Source organism: Delphinus delphis, chromosome 3, assembly GCF_949987515.2.
Source record: "Delphinus delphis chromosome 3, mDelDel1.2, whole genome shotgun sequence".
NCBI lineage: Eukaryota > Metazoa > Chordata > Mammalia > Artiodactyla > Delphinidae > Delphinus > Delphinus delphis.
In genome coordinates this window covers 104,446,053-104,460,167 of record NC_082685.1, presented here as the reverse complement: position 1 = coordinate 104,460,167, position 14,115 = coordinate 104,446,053, and positions in this window count along the sequence as shown.

Here is a 14,115-nt window from a genome sequence, read left to right as displayed (position 1 = left end):
GTCTGAGGAGAGGGAAAAAGATGGCAATAGCTGATTGATGCAGCAGTCGGAATACACATGACATTTATTAAGTTTGCTGTCTTATATTGGTGCAGTTCATTGTGCCCCAAAACAATTACAATAGTAATATCAAAGATCACTGATCACAGATCACCATACCAAGTATAATAATACTGAAAAGTGTGAAATACTAAAAGAATTACCAAAATGTGACACAGAGGCACAAAATGAGCAAATGTTGGGAAACTGGTGCTAACAAACTTCTTTGATGCAGGGTTGCCACAAATCTTCAATTTGTTAAAAAAGAAAAACAAAAAACCCCCACAATATCTGCAAAGCTCAATAAAACTAGGTACAATGGGGCTTCCGGGAAGATGGCGGAAGAGTAAGATGCAGAGATCACCTTCCTACCCACAGATACACCAGAAATACAACTACACGTGGAACAGCTCCTACAGAACACCTACTGAACGCTGGCAGAAGACCTCAAAGGCAAGAAACCCCCCACGTACCTGGGTACAGCAAAAGAAAAAAGAATAAACAGAGACAAAAGAATAGGGACAGGACCGGCACCAGTGGGAGGGAGCTGTAAAGGAGGAAACGTTTCCACACACTAGGAAGCCCCTTCGCAGGCGGCGCAGGGCAAAAGCTTCGGAGCCGCAGAGGAGACCACAGCAACAGGGGTGCGGAGGGCAAAGCGAAGAGATTCCCGCACAGAGGATCAGGGCCGACCGGCACTCACCAGCACGAGAGGCTTGTCTACTCACCCACCAGGGCGGGCGGGGCTGGGAGTTGAGGCTCGAGCTTTGGTCGGAGCGCCGGGAGAGGACTGGGGTTGGTGGCGTGAACACAGCCTGCAGGGGGTTAGTACACAACGGCTAGCCGGGAGGGAATCCGGGGAAAAGTCTGGACCTGCCAAAGAGGCAAGAGACTTTTTCCTCCCTCTTTGTTTCCTGGTGCGCAAGGAGAGGGGATTAAGAGCGCTGCTTAAAGGAGCTCCAGAGACGGGCGTGAGCCGCGGCTAAAAGCGCAGACCCCAGAGACGGGCAGGAGACGCTAAGGCTGCTGCTGCCGCCACCGAAAAGCCTGTGTGCGAGCACAGGTCACTCTCCACATCCCCCTTCTGGGGAGCCTGTGCAGCCCACCACTGCCAGGGTCCCGGGTTCCAGGGACAACTTACCCGGGAGAACGCACGGCGCGCCTCAGGCTGGTGCGTCACGCCGGCCTCTGCCGCCTCAGGCCCGCCCCTCACTCCGTGCCCCTCCCTCCTCCTGGCCTGAGTGAGCCAGAGACCCCGAATCAGCGGCTCCTTTAACCCCGTACTGTCTGAGCGAAGAACAGACGCCCTCTGGCAACCTACACACAGAGGCGGGGCCAAACCCAAAGCTGAGCCCCTGGGAGCTGTGAGAACAAAGAAGAGAAAGGGAAATCTCTCCCAGGACCCTCAGAAGCAGCGGATTAAAGCTCCACAATCAACTTGATGTACTCTGCATCTGTGGAATACATGAATAGACAACGAATCATCCCAAATTGAGGAGGTGGACTTTGAGAGCAAGATTTATGATTTTTTCCCCTTTTCCTCTTTTTGTGATTGTGTATGTGTATGCTTCTGTGTAGGATTTTGTCTGTGTAGCTTTGCTTCCACCATTTGTCCTAGGGTTCTATCCATCTGTTTTTTTTTATAATAATTATTTTTTATTTTAATAAATTTATTATATTTTATCTTATTTTATTTTATTTACTTTATCTTCTTTCTTTCTTTCTTTTTTTCCTTCCTTCCCTCCCTCCTTCCTTCCTTCCCCTCTCCCTCCCTCTGTCCCTCCGTCCCTCCTTTCTTTCTTTCTTTCTTTCTTTCTTTCTAATTCTACTAATTCTTTCTTTCTACTTTTGCTCCCTTTTATTCTGAGCCATGTAGATGAACAGCTCTTGGTGATGCAGTCAGGAGTCAGTGCTGTGCCTCTGAGGTGGGAGAGCCAACTTCAGGACACTGGTCCACAAGAGACCTCCCAGTTCCACATAATATCAAACAGCAAAAATCTCCCAGAGATCTCCATCTCAACACCAGCACCCAGCTTCACTCAATGACCAGCAAGCTTTAGTGCTGGACATCCTATTCCAAACAACTAGCAAGACAGGAACACAACCCCACCCATTAGCAGAGAGGCTGCCTAAAATCATAATAAGTCCACAGACACCCCAAAACACACCACCAGACGTGGACCTGCCCACCAGAAAGACAAGATCCAGCCTCATCCACAAGAATACAGGCACTAGTCCCCTCCATCAGGAAGCCTACACAACCCACTGAACCAACCTTAGCCACTGGGGACAGACACCAAAAGCAACGGGAACTACGAACCTGCAGCCTGCAAACAGGAGACCCCAAACACAGTAAGATAAGCAAAAATGAGAAGACAGAAAAACACACAGCAGATGAAGGAGCAAGATAAAAACCCACCAGACCTAACAAATGAAGAGGAAATAGGCAGTCTACCTGAAAAAGAATTCAGAATAATGATAGTAAAGATGATCCAAAATCTTGGAAATAGAATAGACAAAATGCAAGAAATATTTAACAAGGACCTAGAAGAACTAAAGATGAAACAAACAACGATGAACAATACAATAAATGAAATGAAAAATACTCTAGATGGGATCAATAGCAGAATAACTGAGGCAGAAGAATGGATAAGTGACCTGGAATATAAAGTAGTGGAAATAACTACTGCAGAGCAGAATAAAGAGGAAAGAATGAAAAGAACTGAGAACAGTCTCAGAGAACTCTGGGACACAATAAATGCACCAACATTCAAATTATAGGGGTTCGAGAAGAAGAAGAGAAAAAGAAAGGGACTGAGAAAATATTTGGAGATTATAGTTGAAAACTTCCCAAATATGGGAAAGGAAATAGTTAATCAAGTCCAGGAAGCACAGAGAGTCCCATACAGGATAAATCCAAGGAGAAATATGCCAAGACACATATTAATCAAACTATCAAAAATTAAATACAAAGAAAACATATTAAAAGCAGCAAGGGAAAAACAACAAATAACACACAAGGGAATCCCAATAAGGTTAACAGCTGATCTTTCAGTAGAAACTCTTCAAGCAAGAAGAGACTGGCAGGACATATTTAAAGTGAGCAAGAAGAAAAACCTGCAACCAAGATTACTCTACCCAGCAACGATCTCATTCAGATTTGATGGAGAAATTAAAACCTTTACATACAAGCAAAAGCTGAGAGAGTTCAGCACCACCAAACCAGCTTTACAACAACTGCTAAAGGAACTTCTCTAGGCAAGAAACACAAGAGAAGGAAAAGACCTACAATAACGAACCCAAAGCAATTAAGAAAATGGGAATAGGAACATACATATCAATAATTACCTTAAATGTAAATGGACTAAATGCTCCCACCAAAAGACACAGATTGGCTGAATGGATACAAAAACAAGACCCATATATTTGCTGTCTACAAGAGACTGACTTCAAACCTAGAGACACATACAGACTGAAGGTAAGGGGATGGAAAAAAGATATTTCATGCAAATGGAACCTAAAAGAAAGTTGGAATAGCAATTCTTATATCAGACAAAATGGACTTTAAAATAAAGACTATTAGAAGAGACAAAGAAGGACACTACATAATGATCAAGGGGTCGATCCAAGAAGAAGATATAACAATTGTAAATATTTATGCACCCAACATAGGAGCACCTCAATACATAAGGCAAATACTAACAGCCATAAAGGGGAAATCAACAGTAACACATTCATAGTAGGGGTCTTTAACACCCCACTTTCACCAATGGACAGATAATCCAAAATGAAAATAAATTAGGAAACACAAGCTTTAAATGATACTTTAAACAAGATGGACTTAATTGATATTTATAGGACATTCCATCCAAAAACAACAGAATACACATTTTTCTCAAGTGCTCATGGAACATTCTCCAGGATAGATCATATCTTGGGTCACAAGTCAAGCCTTGGTAAATTTAAGAACATTGAAATTGTTTCAAGTATCTTTTCTGACCACAATGCTATGAGACTAGATATCAATTACAGGAAAAGAGCTCTAAAAAATACAAACATATGGAGGCTAAACAATACACTACTTAATAACAAGGTGATCACTAAAGAAATCAAAGAGGAAATCAAAAAGTACCTAGAAACAAATGACAATGGAGACATGACAACCCAAAATCTATGGGATGCAGCAAAAGCAGTTCTAAGAGGGAAGTTCATAGCAATACAATCCTACCTTAAAAAACAGGAAACATCTCAAATAAACAACCTAACCTTGCACCTAAAGCAATTAGAGAAAGAAGAACAAAAAAACCCCGAAGTTAGCAGAAGTAAAGAAATCATAAAAATCAGATCAGAAATAAATGAAAAAGAAATGAAGCAAACGATAGCAAAGACCAATAAAACTAAAAGCTGGTTCTTTGAAGAGATAAACAAAATTGATAAACCATTAGCCAGACTCATCAAGAAAAAAAGGGAGAAGACTCAAATCAATAGAATTAGAAATGAAAAAGGAGAAATAACAACTGACACTGCAGAAATAGAAAAGATCATGAGAGATTACTACAAGCAACTCTATGCCAATAAAACGGACAATCTGGAAGAAATGGACAAATTATTAGAAATGCACAACCTGCCAAAACTGAATCAGGAAAAAATAGAAAATATGAACAGACAAATCAGAAGCACTGAAATTGAAACTTTGATTAAAAATTATCCAACAAACAAAAACCCAGGACCAGATGGCTTCACAGGTGAATTCTATCAAACATTTAGAGAAGAGCTAACACCTATCCTTCTCAAACTCTTCCAAAATATAGCAGAGGGAGGAACACTCCCAAACTCATTCTACGAGGCCACCATCACCTTGATACCAAAACCAGACAAGGATGTCACAAAGAAAGACAACTACAGGCCAATATCACTGATGAACATAGATGCAAAAATCCTCAACAAAATACTAGCAAACAGAATCCAACAGCACATTGAAAGGATCATACACCATGAGCAAGTGGGGTTTATTTCAGGAACGCAATGATTCTTCAATATACACAAAACAATCAATGTGATAAACCATATTAACAAATTGAAGGAGAAAAACCATATGATCATCTCAATAGATGCACAGAAAGCTTTTGACAAAATTCAACACCCATTTATGATAAAAACCCTCCAGAAAGTAGGCATAGAGGGAACTTTCCTCAAAATAATAAAGGCCATATATGACAAACCCACAGCCAACATCGTCCTCAATGGTGAAAAACTTAAAGCATTTGCAGTAAGATCAGGAACAAGACAAGGTTGCCAACTCTCAGTACTATTATTCAACATATTTTTGGAAGTTTTAGCCACAGCAATCAGAGAAGAAAAGGAAATAAAAGGAATCCAAATTGGAAAAGGAGAAGTAAAGCTGTCACTATTTGCAGATGACATGATACTGTACATAGAGAATCCTAAAGATGCTACCAGAAAACTACTAGAGCTAATCAATGAATTTGGTAAAGTGGCAGGATACAAATTTAATGCACAGAAATCTCTGGCATTCCTATACACTAATGATGAAAAATCTGAAAGTGAAATCAAGAAAACACTCCCATTTACCATTGCAAAGAAAAGAATAAATTATCTAGGAATAAACTTACCTAAGGAGACAAAAGACCTGTATGCAGAAAATTATAAGACACTGATGAAAGAAATTAAAGATGATACAAATAGATGGAGAGATATACCATGTTCTTGGATTGGAAGAATCAACATTGTGAAAATGACTCTACTACCCAAAGCAATCTATGGATTCAATGCAATCCCTATCACACTACCACTGGCATTTTTCACAAAACTAGAACAAAAAATTTCACAATTTTTATGGAAACACAAAAGACCCTGACTAGCCAAAGCAATCTTGAGAACGAAAAACGGAGCTGGAAGAATCAGGCTCCCTGACTTCAGACTATACTACAAAGCTACAGTAATCAAGATAGTATGGTACTGGCACAAAAACAGAAAGATAGATCAATGGAACAGGATAGAAAGCCCAGAGATAAACCCATGCACATATGGTCACCTTATCTTTGATAAAGCAGGCAGGAATGTACAGGAGTAAGCAAAGCCTCTTCAATAAGTGGTGCTGGGAAAACTGGACGGGTACATGTACAAGTATGAGATTAGATTACTCCCTAACACCATACAAAAAAATAAGCTAAAAATGGATTAAAGACCTAAGTGTAAGGCCAGAAACTATCAAACTCTTAGAGGAAAACATAGGCAGAACACTCTATGACATAAATCACAGCAAGATCCTTTCTGACCCAGCTCCCAGAGAAATGGAAATAAAAACAAAAATAAACAAATTGGACCTAATGAAACTTAAAAGCTTTTGCACAGCAAAGGAAACCATAAACACGACCAAAAGACAACCCTCAGAATGGGAGAACATATTTGCAAATGAAGCAACTGACAAGGATTAATCTCCAAAATTTATAAGCAGCTTATGCAGTTCAATAAGAAAAAAAAAACAACCTAATCCAAAAATGGGCAGAAGACCTAAATAGACATTTCTCCAAAGAAGATATACAGACTGCCAACAAACACATTAAAGAATGCTCAACTTTATTAAGCAGTAGAGAAATGCAAATCAAAACTACAATGAGATATCATCTCACACCTGTCAGAATGGCCATCATCAAAAAATCTAGAAACAATAAATGCTGGAGAGGATGTGGAGAAAAGGGAACCCTCTTGCACTGTTCGTGGGAATGTAAATTGTTACAACCACTGTGGAGAACAGTATGGAGGTTCCTTCAAAAACTACAAATAGAACTACCATATGACCCAGCAATCCCACTACTGGGCATATGCCCTGAGAAAACCATAATTCAAAAAGAGTCATGTACCAAAATATTCATTGCAGCTCTATTTATAGTATCCCAGAGATGGAAACAACCTAAGTGTCCATCATCGGATGAATGGATAAAGGAGATGTGGCACATATATACAATGGAATATTACTCAGCCATAAAAAGAAACGAAATTGAGCTCTTTGTAATGAGGTGGATATACCTAGAGTCTGTCATACAGAGTGAAGTAAGTCAGAAAGAGAAAGACAAATACCGTATGCTAACACATATATATGGAATTTAAGAAAAAAAATGTCATGAAGAACATAGGGGTAAGACAGGAATAAAAACACACACCTACTAGAGAATGGACTTGAGGATATGGGGAGGGGGAAGGGTAAGCTGTGACAGAGCGAGAGAGAGACATGGATATATATACACTACCAAACGTAAGGTAGATAGCTAGTGGGAAGCAGCCGCATAGCACAGAGAGATCAGCTCGGTGCTTTGTGACCGCCTGGAAGAGTGGGATAGGGAGGGTGGGAGGGAGTGAGACATCATAGGGAAGAGATATGGGAACATATGTATATGTATAACTGACTCACTTTGTTATAAAGCAGAAACTAACATGACATTGTAAAGCAATTATACTCCAATAAAGATGTAAAAAACATTAAAAAAAACTGGGTACAATAAAATAAGGTATTCCTATAATGAGGTTTAAGTTTTACATGGTATCAGATAAAACTGTCAGCACTACCAGTCATGAAAATACTGAAGAAGCTACAAAGTAAAAAGAAGAAGTATAGAATTTTAGCTTAGCTGTGTAAAATTATAATCATCTGTTGTTCATTCAGGCTTAATTACCATGTAGCACAACAGCAATTATGCATATCATTAAATAGATGCTAAATTAATTATGTACATTTTATTTGATGAAAGCAGTAAAACGTGGTTTGCAGTATGTTCAGTCTTTATAGTTTGTGGCTCGTGTAACATAATAATTTACTCAGAGTTAAAAAATATTAGTAGATGTGTTGATTATGAAGCTTTATAATATTGTGTTGGCTGATCAATTTTATGACCTTATATAAACAGTGGAAATGCAGCTGTTAATCTGGTTATATGTAACATACTCTGACAAAATATTTCACAGGAAGAATCTTCCTTAATAGCAGAATTGTTGTCTGGCAATTATCTTTGGTATGTTTTTTTTAAATTTATTTTTGGCTGCATTGGGTCTTTGTTGCTGTTCACAGGCTTTCTCTAGTTGCGTCGAGCAGGGTCTACTCTTCGTTGCAGTGTGTGAGCTTCTTATTGCAGTGGCTTCTCTTGCTGTGGAGCATGGGATCTAGGCGTGAGGGCTTCAGTGGTTCTGGCACATGGGCTCAGTAGTTGTGGCTCGTGGGCTCTAGAGCACAGGCTCAGTAGTTCTGGTACAAGGGTTTAGTTGCTCTATGGCATGTGGGATCTTCCCAGACCAGGGATCAAACCCATGTCCCCTGCAATGGCAGGCAGATCCTTAACCACTGTGCCAGCAGGGAAGTTTCTGGCAATTATCTCTGAACGTCAGCTTTTAACATGACTAACATTTTCTGATACCACTGAAAATATTGAATTTATTTTATCTAGGTAAAAAGCCTAGAAAAATAAAACTAAGCTAAGTTTAGCTAATACTATCTGAAAGTTGGGTATCATTTTTGCTATATATACTTCTGTATTAAAATTCCTGTTTTGGCAGAAGAAAGAAGACCTACAATCCTGCAGCTTGTGGAACAAAAACCACCTTCACAGAAAGATAGACACGATGAAAAGGCAGAGAGCTATGTACCAGATGAAGGAACAAGATAAACCCCCAGAAAAACAACTAAATGAAGTGGAGATAGGCAACCTTCCAGAAAAACAATTCAGAATAATGATAGTGAAGATGATCCAGGACCTTGGACAAAGAATGGAGGCAAAGATCGAGAAGATGCAAGAAATGTTTAACCATGACCTAGAAGAATTTAAAAACAAATAGAGATAAACAATACAATAACTGAAATGAAAAATACACTAGAAGGAATCAATAGCAGAATAACCGAGGCAGAAGAACGGGTAAGAGACCTGAAAGACAGAATGGCAGAATTCATTGTTGCAGAACAGAATAAAGAGAAAAGAATGAAAAGAAATGAAGACAGCCTAAAAGACCTCTGGGACAACATTAAACACAACAACATTCGCATTATAGGGGTCCCAGAAGAAGAGAGAGAGAAAGGACTCGAGAAAATACTTGAAGAGATTATAGTCGAAAATTTCCCTAACATGGGAATGGAAATAGCAACCCAAGTCCAGGACGTGCAGAAACTCCCATACAGGATAAACCCAAGGAGACACATGCCGAGACACATAGTAATAAAATTGGAAAAACTTAAAGGCAAAGAAAAATTATTGAAGGTAGCAAGAGAAAAATGACAAATAGCATACAAGGGAACTCCCATAAGGTTAATGCTGATTTCTCAGCAGAAACTCTACAAGCCAGAATGGAGTGGCATGACCTATTTAAAGTGATGAAAGGGAAGAATCTGCAACCAAGATTACTCTACCCAGCAAGGATCTCATTCAGATTCGATGGAGAAATCAAAAGCTTTACAGACAAGCAAAAGTTAAGAGAATTCAGCACCACCAAACCAGCTCTACAACAAATGCTAAAGGAACTTCTCTAAGTAGGAGACACAAGAGAAGAAAAGGACCTACAAAAACAAACCCAAAACAATTAAGAAAATGCTAATAGGAACATACATATCAATAATTACCTTAAACATGAATGGATTAAATGCTCCAACCAAAAGACACAGGCTTGCTGAATGGATACAGAAACAAGACCCATATATATAATGTCTACAAGAGACCCACTTCAGACCTAGGGACACATATAGACTAAAAGTGAAGGGATGAAAAAAGATATTCCATGCAAATGTAAATCAAAAGAAAGCTGGAGTAGCAATACTCATATCACATAAAATAGACTTTAAAATAAAGAATGTTATAAGAGACAAGGAAGGACACTACATAATGATCAAGGGATCCATCCAAGAAGAAGATATAACAATTATAAATATATATGCACCCAACTTAGGAGCACCTCAATACATAAGACAACTACTAACAGCTATAAAATAGGAAATTGACAGTAACACAATAATAGTGGGGGATTTTGACACCTCACTTACACCAATGGACAGATCATCCAAAACGAAAATAAATAAGGAAACAAACTTTAAATGACACAATAGACCAGATAGATTTAATTGATATTTACAGGACATTCCATCCAAAAACAACAGATTACACTTTCTTCTCAAGTGTGCACGGAACATCCTCCAGGATAGATCATATCTTGGGTCACAAATCAAACCTCAGTAAATTTAAGAAAATTGAAATCATCTTTTCTGACCACAAAGGTATGAGATTAGAAATCAATTACAGGGAAAAAAAACATAAAAACACAAACACATGGAGGCTAAACAATACGTTACTAAATAACCAAGAGATCACTAAAGAAATCATAGAGGAAACCAAAAAATACCTAGAGACAAATGACAATGAAAACACTATGATCCAAAACCTATGGGATGCAGCAAAAGCAGTTCTAAGAGGGAAGTTTATAGCAATACAATCCTACCTCAAGAAACAAGAAACATCTCAAATTAACAAACTAACCCTACAACTAAAGCAATTAGAGAAAGAACAACAACAACAACAACAAAAACCCGAATTTAACAAAAGGAAAGAAATCATAAACATCATATCAGAAATAAATGAAAAAGAAATGAAGGAAACAATAACAAACATCATTAAAAGTAAAGGCTGGTTCTTTGAGAAGATAAACAAAATTAATAAACCATTAGTGAGACTCATCAAGGAAAATAGGGGAGAAGACTCAAATCAATAAAATTAGAAATGAAAAAGAAGAAGTTGCAACAGACACTGCAGAAATACAAAGCATCCTAAGAGACTACTACAGGCAACTCTATGTCAATAAAATGGACAACCTGGAAGAAATGGACAAATTCTTAGAACGGTATGACCTTCCAAGGCTGAATCAGGAAGAAATAGAAAATATGAACAGACCAATCACAAGGAATGAAGTTGAAACTGTGATTAAAATTCTCCCAACAAACAAAACTCCAGGACCAGATGGCTTCACAGTGAATTCTATCAAACATTTAAAGAAGAGCTAACACCCATCCTACTCAAACTCTTCCAAAACATTGCAGAGGAAGGAACACTCCCAAACTCATTTTATGAGGCCACCATCACCTTGATACCAAAACCAGACAAAGATACTACAAAGAAAAATTGTAGACCAATATCACTGGTGAATATAGATGAAAAATCCTCAACCAAATACTAGCAAACAGAATCCAACAACGCATTAAAAGGGTCATACACCATGATCAAGTGAGATTTATCCTAGGGATGCAAGAATACTTCAATATATGCAAATCAATCAATGTGATAAACCATATTAACAAATTGAAGGAGAAAAACCATATGATCATCTCAATAGATGCAGAAAAATCTTTTGACAAAATCAACACCTATTTATGATAAAAACTCTCCAGAAAGTGGGCATAGACAGAACCTATCTCAACATAATAAAGGCCATATATGACAAACCCACAGCAAACATCATTCTCAGTGGTGAAAAACTGAAAGCATTTCCTCTAAGATCAGGAACAAGACAAGGATGTCCACTCTTACCATATTATTCAACATAGTTTTGGAAGTCCTAGCCACAGCAATCAGAGAAGAAAAAGAAATAAAGGAATAAAAATTGGAAAAGAAGAAGTAACACTGTGACTGTTTGCAGATGACATTTTACTATACATAGAGAATCCTAAAGATGACACCAGAATGCTACTAGAGCTAATCAATGAATTTGGTAAAGTTGCAGGATACAAAATTAATGCACAGAAATCTCTTGCATTCCTATACACTAATGATAAAAAATATGAAAGAGAAATTAAGGAAACACTCCCATTTACCATTGCAACAAAAAAATAAAATACCTAGGAATAAACCTACCTAGGGAGACAAAAGACCTGTATGCAGAAAACTATGACACTGATGAAAGTAATTAAAGATGATACAAATAGATAGAGAGATATACCATGTTCTTGGATTGGAAGAATCAATATTGTGAAAATGACTAAACTACCCAAAGCAATCTGCAGATTTAATGCAATCCCTATCAAATTACCAATGGCATTTTGTACAGAACTAGAACAAAAATCTTAAAATTTGTACAGAGACACAAAAGATCGTGTTAGCCAAAGTAGTCTTGAGGGAAAAAAACGGAGCTGGAGGAATCAGACTCCCCGTCTTCAGACTATACTACAAAGCTACAGTAATCAAGACAATATGGTAGTGGCACAAAAACAGAAATATAGATCAATGGAATAGGATAGAAGCCCAGAGATAAACCCACACACATATGGTCAACTAATCTATGACAAAGGAGGCAAGGATATACAATGGAGAATAGACAGCCTCTTCAATAAGTGGTGCTGGGAAAACTGGATAGCTACATGTAAAAGAATGAAATTAGAACACTCCCTAACACCATACACAAAAATAAACTCAAAAGGGATTAGAGACCTAAATGTAAGACCAGACACTATGAAACTCTTAGAGGAAAACTTAGGAAGAGCACTCTTTGACATAAATCACAGCAAGATCTGTTTTGATCCACCTCTTAGAGTAATCAAAATAAAAATAAACAAATGGGACCTAATGAAACTTAAAAGATCCTGCACAGCAAAGTAAACTTCAAACAAGACAAAAAGACAACCCTCAGAATGGGAGAAAATATTTGCAAATGAATCAACGGACAAAGGATTAATCTCCAAAATACATAAATAGCTCATGCAGCTCATTATTGAAAAAACAAACAACCTAATCCAAAAACGGGCAGAAGACCTAAACAGACAATTCTCCGAAGACATACAAATGGCCAGGAAGCACATGAAAGCTGCTCAACATCACTAATTATTAGAGAAATGCAAATCAAAACTACAATGAGGTATCACCTCACACCAGTTAGAATGGGCATCATCAGAAAATCTACAAACAACAAATGCTGGAGAAGGTGTGGAGAAAAGGGAATCCTCTTGCATTGTTGGTGGGAATGTAAACTGATACAGCCACTATGGAGAACAGTATGGAGGTTCCTTAAAAAAACAAAAATAGAATTACCATATGACCCAGCAATCCCACTACTGGGCATATATCCAGAGAAAACCATAATTCTAAAAGACACATGCACCCCATAGTTCATTGTAGCACTATTTACAATAGCCAGGTCATGGAAACAATCTAAATGCCCATCAACAGACAAATGGATAAAGAAGATGTGGTACATATATATAATGGAATATTACTCAGCCATAAAATAAGAACGAAATTGGGTCTTTTATAGAGACATGGATGAATCCAGAGACTGTCATACAGAGTGAAGTAAGTCAGAAAGGGAAAAACAAATATCGTATATCAATGCGTATATGTGGAATCAGAAATATGGTACAGATGAACCTGTTTGCAGGGCAGAAATTGAGACACAGTTGTACAGAACAAACGTATGGACACCAAGGGGGAAAGTGGTTGCGGGGGTGGTGGTGGTGGGATGAATTGGGAGATTGGGATTGACATGTATACATTAATATGTATAAAATGGATAACTAATAAGAACCTGCTGTACAAAAAAATAAATTCTTGTTTTAATTTTATAATAGAATATTGTAGAACTGACGTATCTGTGATATTATCATCAGTTGAATGAGGTATTGCAATATAATGGTTAAACTCTTGAGCCCTGGGGAGATTTCTGAGCCTAAAGCTTAGTTCTTATCCTTCATACTATGTGACTGCCATATGTGTGAACTTCGGTTTCCTCATCAATAATATGCAGATTAATAATAGTACCAAATAGTGCCTATTGCATGAGGTCTCTGGGAAGACTGCATGAAATAGTCCATTTAATGCACTCAGTCCTTTCGCTGACATATGGTAAGTGATCATTAAATGTGACTAACTATTACTGAGTGCTTTGATTTTTCTAATTTTTCTTATCTTTTTTAGGTCTGTCTGACATTTTACAAATTCCATTAAAGGGAAAACTAAATTACAAACTGATCAGTTGACAGGTGCTCTTATAAAACTCCTAAAAATACAGCTGCTTAAAATATTAAAAAAAAAAAAAAACACT